At 37.6% G+C, this 19,631-nt stretch overlaps 1 pseudogene; it reads right to left on the bottom strand.

Moving 5' to 3' along the window:
• Positions 1 to 12,981: 12,981 nt before the first annotated feature.
• Positions 12,982 to 13,725, bottom strand: LOC105708964 (farnesyl pyrophosphate synthase-like; annotated as a pseudogene).
• Positions 13,726 to 19,631: the final 5,906 nt, after the last annotated feature.

Raw genomic sequence — 19,631 nt, 5'->3', positions numbered from 1 at the left:
TGCAGAAAATCCTCTCCTTGGTCTCTTGAAGTTCACCCCTTGGTGACACAGCTGGCTTCAGGCAGTGACAAACTAGGGTTTGAGGGAAGTCTTTACATGACAGGGCAATGAGGCCTTGGAAAAAATCCCACTCATTCTGCAGGGAAAGTTTTCTTCCTCCATCTACAGTTGGCTCATTTTAAAGCCACAGAATCTTCACCTTTCTCATCCCCATTTTCTAAAGCCCCTAGACATCCTGCCAGTGTGGGAATAAGAACAGCTCCTGCAAGGTCCAGAATCCAGCTCTTAGGGACTCTGCCATTCTGCTTCTCAGCTCCTGTACATCTGCCTTCCAGAGACTAGAGATACAAGGCCTGACACAACACATTCCCATCCCCATAGGACCACAGTCCAGTGAGCTGTAGGAGACAGACAAAAAATAAAATAAAAGTTGCAATGTAACATAACACAACTGTAACAGAAATAAGTCCAGAATCCTCTGAAGAAATGGAGGAAGGGCACCTTAGACTGGGTGGGTTGGGAAAGGGCAAATCAGAACCTCTGCACATGGGGCCCAGAAGTAGTCTGCACTTTTAAAAAGCACTCCAGGTAGTTTTTTTGTTTTGTTTTGCTTTGTTTTGTTTTGTTTTGTTTGTTTTGTTTTGTTTTGTTTTGAGATGAGTCTTGCTCTTGTTGCCCAGGCTGAAGTGCAATGGCCCGATCTCGGCTCATTGCAACCTTTGCCTCCTGGGTTCAAGCAATTCTTCTGCTTCAGCCTCCTGAGTAGCTGGGATTACAGGCACCCACCATCACACCTGGCTAATTTTGTACTTTTAAGTAGAGATGGGGTTTCTCCATGTTGGGCAGGCTGGTGTCAAACTCCTGACCTCTTGTGATCTGCCCGCCTTGGCCTCTCAAAGTGCTGAGATTACAGGTGCCTGACAACAGGCCCAGCTAATTTTTGTATTTTTAGTAGAGATGGGATTTTATACCAACTTGGTCAGACTGATCTTGAAGTCCTGAACCATGATCCACCCACTTCGGCCTCCCAAAGTGCTGGGATTACAGGCATAAGCCACCATACTTGGCCTCTCCAGATCAGTCTTTTTGCATGCTGAAGTTAAAGAAACACTTCCCTCAAGATTTTGATGGACAACTAAACCTCCGCACTGAGGAAGGATCATTGACTGGAGGCTGGCTTTGTCTGAGGCCAAGAATCATGCAGGTGACCAGGTGGTCATAGCACTTCTGATAAAAGCCTGAGGCTTCACTCAATGCCAGCTCAGTATGTAAAATTCCAGCAGTATTTAGGCCTCTGCAGACTCCCCGGGTCAGCTGCAAAACTTTTTATGAGGTGTTCTTCTCTGAGGAAAAGCCTCCAGCAACGCATCCCTTCCCACTCTTCCAACCAGTCCTGACTTGCTGAGGCTCCCCTCCTGAGGACACGGAACCTGCTCCTTTTCTTTCAGAATAAGGCTGATGGCTGCATAAACAAGACCCTGGTAAGTAGCCTTCTTACCAGAGTCACACAAAGGCCTCAGAGGAGTCAGAGGCTCTCAATTGCCAGCAGGTTCTCCCAGCACCTGCCACTGTCATCTGACTTCCTATGCACTGCTCCAAATCCCACACATGCTCAAAAACACACTGTAACTCCCTATGGCTTCTGGCCCATGGAATCGGGTCTGCACTTCTTACTCTGGCTTTTAGATGCTTCCAAGCCATATCGCACCTTGCCTTTCCAGTCCTTCATGTCACCCTTTCCCAACCATGTTCTTGTTTCTCTCCCTTGCTGCAGTAACTTACCTGGGAGGGGAGTTTAGGCCGATCCCCTGTAATGGATGCCGCTGGTGTCCTGACAAGGCCCCTTTTACCATCTACTAGAACAGCATACAAAGTCTGGCTCTCTGGCTTAAGAAGCTCAATCCCTGGTGCCTTTCACAACCTAGGGCTCCCAGGTGGGATCAGGCTGAGGTTAAACTGCAGCTGAGCCTCATCCTTGCTTTGCTTCTTCCCCTGTCTTATCTCACTTTGCCCACTTCCTCACAGAGCTTTTTCTCCAGACAGAACTTCCTCATCTACCACTTGCACAGGAATCCCTGTCTCTGGCTTTGCTCCCAGGGAGCCTGATCTGAGACTCCCCTGTCCCTTGGGAAATTACCTTGAGGCAATAGTAATAGCCTCCAACTATACTTCCAGGCAGGCTTCCCACAGGCCACAGAGCAGAAGGCTTCAAGACCAAATGACGGTGCTTATTTAAACCATTTTAAACACACAGCAAGAAGCAAGGGCAAAGAGATGGAACAGGTGAACATGACTAAGAACAGGTGAGTGAGCATGTGGAAGGATCAGCCACCTTAACCCTTGGTTATGTAACACTCACCTCCCTTGTTCTCCCTCTGCTGCACCAGCCTTTCCTCCTGATGGTGTGTGGCTATGTGGGACAGTGGGCAGGGCTTTCCTATCATGAGTGAGCCACTGATTTGAGGCCACTGGTGACATTGTTCAGGGACAAGGAGAGTTGCTTTTGCAATGAGTAGATAATGCTGTTTTGAAATTAAACTTTTTCAGTCAGATGATCGATTTCCTGGAATGGTTTCCAAAATATGGCCATTTTCTTTCCCAAAAAGTCAGCAGATCATGGATGGAATGTAAGTCCAGTTCTGTAGCGGTTTTCTGTAAATAATGTACCCAGGAGCAGAGATGACCTACAGAGGGATTTGTGATGTCCTGGACATCTCTTTGGTTTTATGGTGAGAGGAGGGCAAACAGAAGACAGTGAGTGAGTGGTTTAGAAATAACTTGAGAAAGTGTTATTGAACTGAACTGGGGTCAGCTCTTTTGGTGCAGCAAGGCCAAACATCCACAGTGAAGTTTGCAGGAGGAGAAACAACATTTATCTGCAGGGCACCAAGCAAGGAGAATCACACAGCTCATTCCTAAATCTCACACTCCCCAATGGCTTGCAAGTAATAATTTTTATGGAGGCAGAGGTCATAGGCTAGGTCATACATTAGCAAATGGAGGCTATACATTGGTTTGATCTAAAAGGTGAGATCTCTTGAATCAGGACCTTGAAGATCATGGGTAGATTCAAAGATTTTCTGATTTGCAATTGGTTAAAAAGGGAAATATATATATTTTTAATTTGGGTCAGCAGAAAAGACTATTAGCTCTGGCTCATGGGTGTGACTTTCTCCAGGCCCTCAGGAAGAACAAAAGATGATGGCAAGAGTTCAGTTTTCAGTTTTCCTTTTTTTTTTGTTTGGTGGAGTCTCGCTCTGTCACCCAGGCTGGAGTGCAGTGGTGTGATCTTGGCTCACTGCAGCCTTTGCCATGTCAGGCACACAGCTTGGAGGATATTAGCTCCCGTTTTACAAAGAGTGGAAACACTGTACCCATATTTCATGTAAGACAGAGCTTGGATATAAGCCTTGGGCTTCTATAGTCACAACTACTTTTTCCATAACTTTGTAATACATCATTTTAAAGTTATCATCTGATTTCACAATGTTTTACAGTATAAGAGTGACATCTATACCATCTTCTTTGGCAGGTTACCCCTGGAGAGAACCAATCAAATTACCTCATAATCTGGCACATTTTAAGGCAGTTACACCACTAACTTGATTTCTCAGCTATGCTTGGGTCCCAGGAGCCAAAATTGCAGCCAAACTGATCTGAAAGGATCAGGGAATAGAATGGTCAAGTATGTTTCCAAGTTTAACCTAGGCCTGGCACATCCCTGCCAACTGCTCAAATGGCAAGTGAGGGGCAACTAGGTAAAGAGAGTGGCAGGAAGACCCACCTGGTGTGGACACTGATGAAAGACACAAGCAGTATCAGACACACTATTTTGAGGTTAAAATCCCCATCTGTCCAGTTGCTGGCCTACTGTCCACTATGTCATTACGAGCAAGACAAAGGGCAATACATCTGGAGACTTGAATATGCAAGAAGAAACTTAAGCTGCCTGCCTGTCTGGGGCCTACAGAGTCAAACAGTGCTAATTTCATCCATACCAAACAAGAAAAATTGTTCATTTCTTTCTGATTTGGGATTTAAGGAAGAGTGCTGATCATCAGAGAAACCAGGTAATTCTATCATGAAGTCCAGGAAGAGACATGGTGGGCATTTCTGAGTTATAGATGGTGCAGGGAGGAACACAATCAGCTAGTATGAAGGGAAAAAGCTATCTTGGTAAGCTTTGGTTTTCCACAGGACATGGAACCAAAGTAGCAAGATCAGGGCCTGCGTGACCAATTCTGATTAAGAGCAGGACTTGTCACATAAGGTACACAAGGGCCGGGTGCATTTTCTCACACATGTAATCCTAGCACTTTGGGAGGCCCAGGCGGGTGGATCAATTGATGTCAGGAGTTTGAGACTAGCATGGCCAACATGGTGAAACACTGTCTCTTTCTCTACTAAAAATACAAAAATTAGCCAGGCATGATGGTGCATGCCTGGAATCCCAGCTGCTTGGGAGGCTGAGGCAGAAGAATCACTTGAACCCAGGAGGTGGAGGCTGCAGTGAGCCGAGATCACACCACTGCAGCCTGGGCAACAGAGTGAGACTCTGCCTCCAAACAAAGACAAAAATAAAAAACAAACCAAACAAAACCCATAAAGTGCACATGTATCTGAGAAGGGTCTCAACACCCTAAAACAGTGAGCAAAATTTTGTGTGTACTTGCTTTCCTGGTGAACTGTTCCTCATTCTCAAATCCTGAGCTTTTAGAAAAAAGTACTAAGCCAGTTTCAAGTAAAGATACAAAAGCCCCAGGTACACTTAGAGCCAGCCAAGTCTGAGAGCTCTCAAAGCCGTCACTGACAAGTTGGAACATAGACTCACAGCAGAGACAAGTGAACACTTATTTTTGTCCCTTTCTTCCTATGTGTAATTCAAGTCTTTTATAAAACAATTCCCCAGGAATCTCAAGATTCAATTATATCCTAAGACTGTTGCAGGACTCTTAGGAGCCTTGTACAAATGCTAGAGTTACTCACTTAGCAACATTAAACCCTAGGACAAAAGATGCAACAAAGCAGGACTCCTTCCTCCATGGAATGTGCTGCTTTCAAATGAGGCAGCAGCCAATGTGGAAAACGTTGGAATTTTTATTTCTCACTGGACTGTGATGAAAGGCACTTGCCATGAACACAAGCTACTGTCTTTGCTTTGACCCCTGCTTTCCAGTTTTTAAAGATAAAGCAGGAAATATTCTTCTCTCAAGATACTTGATAAAAATTCCCCCCAAAAAACCAGAAGCACATGCTTCCACTTCATTGATAAAAATTTACTGCACGTTGACACCTGGGTCTAGTTCAGCTGACAGAGGAGCTGATTGATTAATTCACCTCGATAGCCAGGTGTGCCCATCTCCTTGAGGAAGCCCACTCTGCTTTTAATAGTATTAATGGCCACTGAGAGGTGGAAAAGGCACAAGGACCAGGAGATCTCCTGGAAATGCTTTCCTGGGGAGGCAATTTCATGAATGAGGTCTTCTAAGCAAATGACACCAGACTTCCCCAGGTGCTCATCAAACAGTGTACTGTCTGTCAGAGGAATGACCTTATTCTTGACCTTGGCTTGTTCACATTTCAAACTGATTTGGAAATCCCCAGGTTACATAAGATTCCACTATAGGCAGCATTTTTAGGTTCTTGGGGGTGACTTTTACAAAGACACCACTAAAATTTTTCTTTCAGTGAATTCTTGCAATGGTTTTCTGCACCAGTAAACTCATGCCATCAATCTTTTCAATGTCTACAACAAAGGTCAAGAAATGTTTATCTGGCAATTCCAAGGCATGAGCTTTCATTTCTAGTCATCTGAGACACATCTTGTCCTGTTTCTGCCACCAGAAAACATGCAGACATGATTCCAGTCTCTTAAGCTTGAGACCTTTTTCTTTCCTCTGCTCCTTCTTTGCCAAAAGTGCCGCTTTGCCTGGGTGGCTTTGAAAGTTTAACAAGCCTTCCTCTTTTACAGATTTTCTGGAACCAAAAGGATTTTTCTTTGCTCTTGCTCTGCCATCTTTCTGACGTTACAGCTACTGATTGATTTTGACTCATTTTTTCTCATTTCAATTGTTTTCTCTAATTTTTACTTCCACCATGTTAATCTAAGAGAAGCTATCTATGTAACTGTTCATGCATTCAATACATATTTATATGAAGATGTTTACAGTTTAAAATTGCATGACAGTATAGTAGAATCCTGTAAAATTAGAAGTTTATTATTAATAAATTTATTGGCTGGGTGCGGTGGCTCATGCCTGTAATCCCAGCACTTTGGGAGCCCAAGGCAGGTGGATCACAAGGTCAGGAGATTGAGACCATCCTGGCCAACATGGTGAAAAGCCATTACTACTAAAACATAAAAAAAAATCGTGGCAGGCACCTGTAGTCCCAGCTACTTGGGAGTCTGAGGCAGGAGAATAGCTTGAACCTTGGAGGCAGAGTTTGAAGTGAGCTGAGATCGCACCAGTGCACTCCGGTTTGGTGACAGAGAAAGACTCCATCTCAAAAATAAAATAAAACATTTATTGCATTTTCAATTGTGAAAACAAAAAGTTATGTATGCTTCTTTTATAATATAGTAGACTATTTGTGTCCCAGAGGCTGATCCTTTACTATGAATTAGTAAATATTGCTTCCTAATGCCAGTGAGACTTTCCAATCAGATTTTATTGCCTTCTTCCTCCATGGATGTGGCATGTCATAGCCTCCTCTGTTTATCGTAAGCTATCCCTAATAAGAGGTGGTTATTTCTTGCATGACTGAGACCCCCTTTTTTTTCTCTGCCATGGGATCCTCCTGTACTTCTTACTGGAAATAAAATGTGGGAGGCAGGAATAATGATACTATAGAAATATATTTCCTACCATGTAGCCATCATAAGCAGCTTACAATATGGCCCACCAAGAATTCACTGACTTCCAGGCTGGCAAATGTGTTTTTACATGATGTGTCTTTCTCTTATGATTAAGTTTAGTTCAATCATCATAATCTCTCTTTGAATGAACACAAAGTCAACACTTTAGTTACCTTATTTCATGAATAATTTCCCAGCAAGGTCACAATTTTTATATACTCCAAAGGAAAGGATTACACACACAGCAGGTATTTAACAGACTGAGAATCATCTTAGAATTTTGCCTACCCATCTGAATAGATTTTTAAAACAGTCTTTTTGGCTGGACACAGTGGCTCATGCCTAATCCCTGCACTTTGGGAGGCTGACGTGGGTGAATCACCTGAGGTCAGGAGTTTGAAACCAACCTGCCTAACATGGGAAAACCCCGTTTCTACTAAAAATTAAAAAAAAAAAAAGCCAGGTGTGGTGGCACGGACCTGTAATCCCAGCTACTTGGGAGGCTGAGGCAGGATAATCGCTTGAACCCAAGAGGCACAGGTTGCAGTGAACTGAGATTGCAACACTGCACTACAACCTGGGCAACAGAGTGAGACTCTATCTCAAAAAATTCTTTTAATTGCTTTTGTTATCTAAGTAAACAAAGATATTGTCTGTACATCATAACTGACTACTTCGCAATTTTATTTGTTGCAAACATTAACGTATCTTCTTCTCTGGCTTAAATTCTTTCTCCTTACTGTATTATTTTATAGAACCACACACATGTAACAATAAAAATTTATTGAATTATTTTTAATTTTTTTATTAAAAATGAGTGTTAAAAATAATCATTCTTTTGTTTGAAAGGTTTTTATTGATGCACTCAAGAGTGTTATCTCTGGAGACAAAGTCGCCTGTGTTTTAATACTGCCTCTGCTATGGTAAGCAAGTTATTTCTCTCAGTGGCTCTGTTTCTTTCTCTCTAAAAGGAGAACAATTAAAATACATATGTTATTAACTTACTGTGATTAAATCCATTAACATATACAGTGTTATGGTTAGTGCTATCTAGAAATTAGCTAGTATTAATAAGATATTTATAAGCTGAATTACATTAATACATGCTTTGACACAAAATATTTTTAAATAGCACACAAGATTTTCAAATGAATAAATACATTTTAACATATTTAAATTAATTTTCCTAAATGTGATATACATAATGGAATACTATTTAGTCTTAAAAAGGGGTAAATCTTATCATTTAAAACAATATAAATAAGTTTGGAAGACATTATGCTAGATGAAATAAGCCTGACAAAGGAAGACAAATACTGCATGATCTCATTTATGTGTAGAATCTAACGAAGTTTAACTCAAAGAAGTAGAAAGTGGAACAATGGCTACTAGAGGTCATATTATATACCTATGTTAAAACATCACATTGTACCCTATAAATGTGTGCATCTCTAATTTGTCATTCTAAAATACAGAAATATTAAACAAAATAAAAGAGAGAGAGAGAGAGAAACTTTAAGAAATTTGGTGAGAGAAAAAATATTTTATCATAGGTAAGTAAACTATTATTATCATAAATAATCTGAACACGACACTCTGGAATAAAATATTGGGTTTTAATGCTCAAAATAATGTAATACTTTAAAAGAAAGACTCTGAAGTAACTGTTCTGAGTAAAATTCTCCAAAGGTCTATATAAATGATTTCCTTCACATGTTAAAGGAGAAAAGTTATTTGAATATATATTTTTAAACTACATTCAAATATAATAAGTGAAAATAAATAGAAAATTTATTAAATAGATGAAGAAACAATTTCCTTCTTCTCTACTTTTAAAACTGATGAACACCCAGCATTTAAGTGCTTATTTATCTAGTGTTACTGGAGTGTGAGTAGGGATCAATAAGAAATCTTTTCATATTTCTATTTATGCTGTATATGAATATATGGAAAATTTCCAGCCTCTATTATACTCCAGATTAACTGATAAGAATGAAAATGAGTTACAAACTACTAATGTGTCCACCTTGTTTTCAGGATTAGAATTTATCATGATTTAAAAGAATCAACAAATAAGAGCTACACATTTTCTGTATAATTGCTCTGTGCCGAGCACTCTTCTGGCACCCTTATTTGCATTAATTGCTTCCAAGCAATTCTCCTGCCTTAGCCTCCACAGTATCTGAGATTACAGGTGCATGATGCCATGTCCGGCTTTTTTTTTTTTTTTTTTTTTTTGTATTTTTAGTAGAGACAGGGTTTTACCATGTCAGTTAGGTTGGTCTCTAACTCCTGCACTGGTCATTCACCCACCTCAGCCTCCCAAAGTGCTGGGATTGCAGCCATAAGCCACCAGGCCTGATTAATGTCATTATTTCTAGTTGATGTACCACTAGATTTTAGATGCTGTCTGTGTAGAAACTAAAAGTGCCATTTTTAACTCTGCTTTATTTTCTGTCTTCCTATTTCACACAAATACAGTAGCACAAGAAAGGCCATTAATGGTACATTTTTGTTGTTGAGATGGAGTCATGATTGTCACCCAGGCTGGAGTGCAGTGTTCCCATCTAGACTCACTGCAAATTCTGCCTCCTGGGCTCAAGTGATTCTTCTGCCTCAGACTCTCGAGTAGGTGAGATTACAAGTTTACACAAGCATGCTCAGCTAATTTTGTATTTTTAGTAGAGCTAGGGTTTCATCATGTTGACCAGGCCTGAACTTGTGACCTCAGGTGATTCACCTATTGTGGCCTCCCAAAGTGCTGCGATTACATGCATCAGCCATTGCACCTGGCCAGAAATGCTACATTTTGATTCAAACACACCAGTACCCTTCTAGGGAGAATATATGTGTGAGCATATTAACTTGAAATTCACAAAATCTTTTGTTAGTAGAGACTTCTATATGGCAAATAGTAAAGCAAAACATCTAACACTGCAGTTGAATCAGAAAAATAGTCTAAAAATGTCTTCTAATCCACTGTTCTTTTTTTCATCAGAATAATTGTGATGGAGTGAGCATTTGCAGCAGTGTGGTCTTGAATAACTCAGTCTGTGTCATTGTTTTTGAGCTGTGGCTATAAGATTCCTATGCATTTTTTAGAAATGTTTTTTTCTCCTAATTCAACAATTTAGCATAATTTTCATAGCCTCACATTTTCAAAAATGGTTCATTCTTAAAAAGAAGTGATTAAACAACACGCCATTTTTCTCCAAGAAGAGTAGAGTTACAAATTAACTCTATAGTCTATTGTATAGATAAATGAAAAATAAAAATGTAGAGTCATTCATTTGTTTTAGCTGCATACTTAGAAATAAAACACTTCTCAGGCTATACGCCAAGAGCTTTTAGAGATACCAGCTTAGGCCGGGCACGGTGGCTCATGCCTGTAATCCCAGCACTTTAGGAGGCCAAGACGGGTGGATCACGAGGTCAAGAGATCGAGACCATCCTGGCATGGTGAAACCCTGTCTCTACTAAAAATACAAAAATTAGCTGGGCATGGTGGCTCACGCCTGTAGTCCCAGCTACTCGGGAGGCTGAGGCAGGAGAATTGCTTGAACCCAGGAGGCGGAGGTTGTGGTGAGCCGAGATCGCGCCATTGCACTCCAGCCTGGGTAACAAGAGCGAAACGTTATACTGGTAACTGTAGCTTGTAGTACAGTTTGAATTCAGGTAAGGTGAGGTCTTCAGGTTCATTCTTTTCATATAAAGTTGCCTTGGCTATTTGGATTGTTTTATTTTTTCATATAAATTTTAGAAGTTTTAAAAAATTCTATAAAAAATGGAATTGATAGTTTGATAGAAATAGCACTTAATCTACAAGTTACTTTAGTCAGCCTCTACATCTGAAATATATTGATTATTCAATGTCATGAGCATGGAATGATTTTCCATCAATATTTGTGTCATCTCTGATTTCTTTCAGCAGTATTTTTTAGTTATCCTTGTAGAGCTATTTTACTTCTTTGATGTAATGTATTTCTAGGTATTACTTTTGTTAGCGTCTATTGTAAATAGAACTGTTTTTAATTTTGTTCTCAGCTTCAATGTCAGAAATGCTACTCATTTGTGTATATTGATTTTGTATTCTGATACTTTAATGAAGTCATTTTTAGGCTTAGGAATCTTTTGGTGAAATCTAGGTAGAAAATTATATCATCTGGTAAGATAATTTGACCTTCTCTATTCTTATATAAATGTGTTTTATTTCTTCACTTTGTTGAATTGCTCTGACTAGGACTTAAAACAACTATGTTGAAAAGGAGTGTTTACAATAACTATTCTGGTCTCATTTCTATTTATGTAAAGAATGCATCCACATTTGCTTGTTCAGTATGATGTTGGCTGAGAATTTGTAATAGATGGCTCTTACTATTTTGATGTATGTTTTGTTATTTGTCTTGTTTGAGAATATTTTCATAAATATTGGATTTTGTTGAGTGTTTTTTGCATCTATTTCATTAATCATATAATTTGTTGCTTTCTATTATTTTTACAAGGTAAATTGCACTTATTGACTTGCATATAATGAAACATTCTTGAATACATGAGTAAAACTCAGATGACTGGTAAAGTGATCTTTTAAAAACTCATCTTGCTAGTATTTCATGAAGAATTTATGTTTTAATGTTCCCAGAAATATTGGCCCGTGGTTTTCTTCTGTTGTTGTTGTGTCTTCGCTACATTCTAGTATCAAGATAACAGTGATTTCATATGAGTTAGGGTGGAATCTCACTATGATTCTTTGGAATACATTTAGTAGGATAAGTACCAGCTCATCTTTATATATGTGGTAAAATTTGGTCATAAATTTATCTAATCCAGGGATTTTTATGGTTGTTATATTTTGTATTACTCATTCAATCTCATTTTACATTTTAGACATTTTTGCTCTGTTCAAAATTTTGTTTTTTCTGGTTCTATCTTGGAAAGTTCTGTGTATTCATAAGATTATTTATTTTCTATTCATTTTGTAGTTTGCATACATGGAGATTTCATAGTAGTCTTTAAATAATTTTTTTATTTATGCAGAATTAGTCATGATTTCACAGCTCTAAAATTTAAATAGATGCAGAATAAAAGTTTGACACAATTTAACATCTCATTATGATAATTCTCTAAAAACTCTAGATATGGGAAAAACTATCTCAAGCCAATAAATTTCATGTATAGCAAAAAAAAAAAAAAAAAAGAGAGAGAGAGGAAAAAAAGCACACCTAGGAACATACTAACTAAACAGGAAAACCTGGAAGCTTTTACTCTATGATTTACTCTATGAGCTAGAACAAGGATGTCCACTTTCCTCAGTCCTACCAAACATAGTATAAAATGTCCAAGACTGAGAAATTAGACAATAAAATCAAAGAAATTCAAATTGAATAAAAGAATGTAAATTATCCTTTTTGAAGATGACATGATCTTATATATCAAAAAGTTGAATACTTTACTAAAAACTATCAGAGCTACTAAACAAATTCATTGAACTTGTAGAACACAAAAGCAACATCTTAAAATCAGTAAGATTTCTATACACGCACTAACAACTATCTCAAAATGAAATTTAAAAACAATCCTATCCACAATAATTGTAGTAACTATATTTTGAAATAAATTCAACCAAAAAGTTGAAAGTTTACGTTATACTCTAAAGAGAGTTAAATAAAAAAATTAAATACTACACAAATTGAGAAATATTACTCATTAATGAATTGGCATTAATATTGTTGAATATTTATATTACACATCATAATCTACAGATATAATGCAACCTCTATCAAAATACTGGTAACATACTTAAAATGGTGACAGTTCCTTAGGGAAAAGACAGTATCTTCAATAAGTGGTGTTGAGAAAACTTTAATTCACATGCAAAGCAATAAGATGAGGTTCTCACCTCAGAATTTAAAATGTTAGTTACTTAAATGTAAGGCTGGAAACTCTGAAACTACTACAAAAAATACAGACTAAAAGTCTCATAACATTGTTCTGGGCAGTGAATTCTTAAATTTAACTTCAAAACCCGAGAAACAAAAGGAAAAATGGATAAGTCAGTTATTATTATTATTTTTTTACACAATAATTTATTTATTAAGAGCCTCCTTTCCGCCCTTGCATTCTCTAGGTCACTTTTTCCACTTGTAGATTTTGCACACAAGCCCCAGAAAGATAGCTGGGGGCGGGGGCACTGCATACTGTTCAATGAGACCCATAATGTGGTTTTAACTGTCTTCCTCATACTGTGAGAACACGGCTGGCATATCCAGCTCCTCATATAATGCCTTCACTCGGGCCACCTTCTCAGCCTCCTTCTGCCCGTAGTTTTCCTTCAGGATCTGGCACTGTTCCAGAGTGGACCGTTGCAGACACTGGACCACCAGCCAGCTGCATTTGTTGTCCTGTATGTCACTGCCAACTTTGCCAGTCACACTAGGGTCCCCAAAGAGGTCAAGGTAATCATCCTGAATCTGAAAGAACTCTCCCATCTCCAGCAGGATCTTCTTGGCATTGGCATGCTCCTTTTCACCATCAATTCCTGCCATGTTCATGGTTGCAGCTACAGGAAGGTAGAAGGAGTAGAAAGCCATCTTGTGCTTGACAATATATTTGTACCTCTTTTCAGTGAATCTGCTGAGATCCACATTGCCCTAGGGGGTTGTGATGAGGTCCAGGGTCTGCCCAATCTCAGTCTGATAGGAACTCTTCAGGAAGAGCTTGATCAGGTTCAGGTAATAGGGCTGCTCCCAGCAGTAGAGTTTCAGCAGGTGGTAGATACATGCTTCCAGGATAGCATCATTGATGGCATCCAAACCCATGCCTGGCTTCTGATACCAGCAGATCTGTCCCCGGTAGGTGAGGGATGAATCCATGATGTCATCTGCCACCAGGAAGAAAGCTTGCAGCAGTTCCACACACCAGCCCACAGTCAGGGCCCACTGGAGACTATCAGCATCCTGTTTCCTTGGCTCCACCAGCTCCCAGAACGCTACTAGCACCGTCAAACCCCGCTGTTACTTGCCTCCAATGGCGTTGTACTCCAGGACCTCCTTGAGCCAGGCAATAGCTTCTCCTGTCTCTGGGTGCCCCATCTCATCCTCAGTCAACACCCTAACGATAAACATCTCATTTCTGGTCTTCATTCATTCTGAGGGAGGAGCAAAGGCCTCTGTTCCTGGATGTGGGTTCCTGCTCGGTCAGATTATTTCAAAGTGAAAATCTGCTGCACAGAGTTTGATGCAATCAACATTCTTAGAAAACTAAACAATGGAGGAAAGTATTTACAAATTATGTGTGTGACAAGAGAATAATGTAAAAAATATGCAAGAAACTCAAATGAGTACACAACAAAAAATAATAACTATGAGCAGCAGGCTGAATTTTTTTTTTTTTTTGAGATTGAGTCTCTGTTGCGCAGGCTTGAGTGCAGTAGTACAATCTCGGCTCACTGAAACCTCCACCTCTGGTTGAAGTGATACTCCTGCTTCAGCTCTTCTAGTAGCTATGACTTTAGGCATGTACCTCCATGCCTGACTATTTTTCTTTTTGTATTTTTAGTAGAGATGGGGTTTTGTTGTGTTGGCCAGGCTGGTCTTGAACTCCTGACCTCAGATAATCCACCCACCTCAGCCTCCCAAAGTGCTGGGATTACAGGCATTAGCCACCACACCCAGACCAGGCTTAAATAGTTTTCAAAAGACATAGCCAAGAGATACATTGAAAAATGCTGAATTTCAATTATTGTCAGAGAAACACAAGCAAAAAATACCTATATTTATAAAATTTACCTATGAGAAAAACAAAAATACTAAAACAAAAAGAAATACCTATGAGATATTTAGTAAAATAAAAAGAAAACATTAGTAAAGATGTAAAGGAAATGCTTGCACACAGTTGGTTTAAAAGTAAATGAGGACAGATATTAAAAAAACAAAATAGGAGTTTTGAAAAAAAAATTAAAATTGAACCACCATATACTCCAGCAATTGCACTTTCAGATATATATTCAAAATGAGAATGAAGAAATACTTGCACTTCTATGTTGTTTGCAGCACTCTTCACAATAACCCAAATATGGCATCAACAGTTCAACATCTAATACAAATGAATACAATATGGTGTATGTACAAAATAGAATATTCTTTATTTTTTCAAAAAATTCTATTATTTTCAATCACATGGATTAACCTGGAAGACATTATAGGCGTTGAAATAAGCCAGTCACAGAAAGACTAGTATCTCATGATTCCACTTACAAATGGATACTTTAAAAAGTTAATCTCACTGAAGTACAGAGTAACATGGTGACCACCAGGTGCCAAGGTAATTGAAAAAAAGAGGCGATTGGAAAAATGTCAACAAATACATAATTATAGTTGTATAGGAAGAACAATTTCAAGAGATTTATTGTACAGCTTGATGACTCTAGTTCATAAAAATGTGCATGTATTTATGAAAAATGCTAAGACAATGCCATGTGGTCTCACCAAAAAGAGCTAACTCTATTAGTTAATGCATTTATTACACAGGGCTAAGTATCTGACAATGTATGTATACTTCAAAATATTATGTTTTAAAAAATAAATACCCATTTCATCTGTCAAGTTAAAAAATGTATTTTTGCCGGGCGCGGTGGCTCAAGCCTGTAATCCCAGCACTTTGGGAGGCCGAGGTGGGTGGATCATGAGGTCAAGAGATCGAGATCATCCTGGTCAACATGGTGAAACCCCGTCTCTACTAATACAAAAAATAAGCTGGGCATGGTGGCGCATGCCTGTAGTCCCAGCTACTCAGGAGGCTGAGGCAGGAGAATTGCCTGAACCCAGGAGGCGGAGGTTGCGGTGAGCCGAGATCGCGCCATTGCACTCCAGCCTGGGTAACGAGCGAAACTCCGTCTCAAAAAAAAATAAATAAATAAAATACTTTTAAAACTTTATAGAAAGTTAACAATATTTCAAATATGATCTGTATTTGTCATAAACTTGACTGAATAGTCTTAACCATACATAGCTTTGTGCTGTTTTGTAATTTGTAAATTATAACCGTAGAAACTTTGATACTTAACATCATGCCATGGACCCTGTACAGTACTTGGAAGAAGCCAATTTACTTTAGGGCTTTCCTTTAATTGTGGGGCACCCAGAGTTTCTGGTGCTAATGCTAATGACATGAAAGACAGTAAAAGGGCAGGCGGTCCCATGACTGCTGGTGGTCCCATGACTAGACCATCTGTGAACACAGTAAACAAATTTGCACACAAAATAACAGAAAATATTTTAATTCAAAAACTGGCAAAATCTTCACATATTTTCCAGAGGAAAAAAACGACAATTGGCTACAGATAGGTGACTAAGTATAAAAACTGTATCCTGAACTTCACCCCCTAAAAAATTATATAAAACAATGAGAAATTTCTTCAAATTATAATATCAATATAAAAATATTCAAATTTAAGCTTTACACTAGCAATTTTATCATTTGGCAACCATTAACATTCAAACTTAAATATAGAGATTCTGCGTGGAAATATAAGTTGTGCTGTAAGTATATCACAAAACATTAAAAATTTATTACTTACCACTAACTTAGAAATTTACAAAGATACATTTTACATTTTGCACACTTTGTGTAAGAATCTTTTAAAATTTTTCTTTTACAAAAAAATGCTAAATAATTTATTTCTCCCCCTAGCGAATACCGTATAGCTTTTATCTTTATCTGATGTCAAAGTTATGTTGATAAGCAAACTCTCCAGTTATAACCAACTTTTACTGCATTAAAAGTTTCAGGTCAGGCACAGTGGCTCATGCCTATAATCTCAGAACTTTGTGAGACCAAGGTAGGCAGATCACCTGAGACCTGACCAACATGCAGAAACCCCATCTCTACTAAAAATGCAAAATTAGCTGGGCATGATGGCAGATGCATATAATCCCAGTGTCTTGAGAGGCTGAGGTAAAAAAAAACCCAGGAGGCAGAGGTTGTAATGAGTCAAGATTACACCCTTGCATTCCAGCCTGGGCAACAAGAGCAATACTCCATTTCAAGAAAACAAAAACAAAAACAGAAACAGAAACAATTTTCTAATCAAAATCTACCAAGTACCATGTGAAATGACAGGGCATAAAAACAACATAAAAACAAAAGTGAGAAAACTGTAGCCATAACACAGAAAAAGAAGGTCTGTGATGCATATATAGTTGGAATACACATAAGAAGACAAACAAAACTGGATAATCAGGAAAAAAAAAACAGAATTTCTCTTTAAATTCAGCAAGAGTCCACTTTGCAGCCTGGAAACAATGTTCTCTCCACATCAATAATCAGTATTATTTCTTCACTACTGATATTTTCCATATATGACTTGACTTGCAAACTAACTCCAGCAAAAATATTTATGGCTTATTATGGAACATCTGTTACATGAGAAGCACTATCAGGTTTGTTTGCTACATTTATATATCAAAATGTTCTTGCCAGGTATGGTGACTGACACCTGTAATCCCACTTTCAAAGGTTGAGGGTCAGATCAACGAGGTATGGAGTTCAAGACTTGCCTGGCCAATGTGGCAAAACCTTGTCTCCACTAAAATTATGAAAATTAGGTGGGCATTGTGGCAGACACTTGTAATCCCAGTGACTTGGAAGGCTGAGACAGGGAGAATTGTTTGAACTCAAGAGGTGGAGGTTGCATTGAGCTGAAATTGAGCCACTGACCTTCAGCCTGGGTGACAGATCAAGACTCCAGCTCAAAAAACAAAGAGACCAAAAGAAAAAAATATATATATATCTAAAATCCTCATGACTCATGAAGCCTCCCAAGTAATTCCCTGAATATATTGGCTTAACAGATAAATTTACAAGTCAATTATAAAAAGTTAAAGGAACAATAACCAAGGAATAGTAGGCATAAAGAGGTTTCTCCAATTAAACACAATAAAATGTTCTAACTGAAATATAAATAGACAAATTATGAAATTACATCTAAAAATCATTTTGTGTGTCCTACCACATTTTATGAAAATTAATTACTAACAATAATCTTATAGTGTAAAACAAAAAATGAATTATAAGAAACAGGAAAAGGATTGGTCTGTACAATAAAGAAATAATAAGTAAAGAATACAGATTTGCATTCAGCATTATTGTTTTTAATTTTGTAGAAAACTAGTCACCATATGAAAATAATTTGTTTTGTTCCAATATTGCTTTTTCTGAAAATAGGCAAAACTCATACACACACACACTTATCCCACAATTCTATTACATTTAAGATATATCATTAGACTAACATGTATATTTAACTGTATGTGAATCAAAACTAAAAGTTTTTATGTGTAGGTAGTTCACATGTTCAAAGAAAAATATACAGGAAAATTTAACAAAGTACTTATTTGGGACATAGAAACATACAAATTTTATTTATACTTTTATATAGTTTTTATTATGACCATAAAAATAAAAGATACAGTATGAAGTAAATTGTGAGTTGAATCATATCATTTACTTTCCAAAAATAAATCTGTAAGGTTTTCAAATTAAAAAAAAGTATTCTTTGAATGCAATCATAACAGTCCAATTTTCTTTTGTTAGTTACATAGAAATAATTTATCTAACAACTTTAGCTTTGAATGATGTTCTACACTCAATACTCTGATTTAGTGTAATGTCTGAAGCATCAGTGTCTTAGTTATTTCTACTGTGAATTATCTGATGTTGACATAGACTTAATTTTGAAGTAAATGTTTTCATAGTTACTGCATATGTAAACATATATTTTACTATGAACTCTGGTGTTTTCTTAGCTGTCATTTTTGAACAATTCTTTAGTTAAAACTTACACATATTAGGGTTTTTTACAATATAATATAAATTCCCTGATGTTGAACAAGTCTTGAGAAACTTCTTCAGGCTTTTTATCCAATACAAACTCTGCACATTACTTATGAAACAAGTAATGGTACTACAATCCTCTTTATATTTTTAATGCTTGTCTTCAGAATGAATGCTCTTCTTTAATGACATATTTTCTGAAAGTGATTTTGACAATAATTGCACTTACAATGCTTTTATTAAGTATAAACTCTTGGATTTTGAGTAAGATATGAGCAGGTATCAATAGCTATTCCAGTTTTTATTATTTGTGGAATTTTTCTCGAGTATTAATGCTTTCTTGTGCAGTAAAATGTGAGTACTAGTTAAAAGTTTTGTCACATTTTTCAAACATAATTTACTTTATGTTTTTAAGTTTGAGGTGTTGTGAAAAGATTGTCTCATCTTTCAGGTTTGTAGAGTTTCTCTTAAATATAAATTATCTTATGTCTGCTGAGAATTGAGAAGTTGTAAAAGGCTTTGACACATTCTTTATCCTAGTAGGATTTCTCCCCAGTATGAATTGTGTGTAATAAATGTTGAGAGCTTGTTAAAGTCTTTGTCACATTTTTCTCATTTGTTGGAAGTCTCCAGTATGAATTACCTTAGGTTTAGTTATGGTTAACAATATACAAAGGACATTGTCACATTCTTAACATTAGTAGTTTCCATCCATTGTGTATTATTTTATGTTCTGTAGGGTTTAAGAACTAGTTAAAAAGTTTGCCACATTCTTCACAAGTGTCAGAATTCTCTGCAGTATGAAGTTACTTACATTTAGTAAAGGATGAGGACTGATAAAAGTTTTTCCACATGCTTCAGTATGAAATATTTTATTTACTATGTGCTGAGGATTCACAAAAGCCTTTGCCACATTCTTCACATTTGTACAGGGTTTCTCATCAGC

The sequence above is a fragment of the Aotus nancymaae genome, unplaced genomic scaffold, assembly GCF_030222135.1.
Source record: "Aotus nancymaae isolate 86718 unplaced genomic scaffold, 86718_ANA_hifiasm-v0.15.2.pri h1tg000049l, whole genome shotgun sequence".
NCBI classification, from domain to species: Eukaryota; Metazoa; Chordata; class Mammalia; order Primates; family Aotidae; genus Aotus; species Aotus nancymaae.
This window is presented reverse-complemented; position numbering and strand designations above follow the sequence as displayed.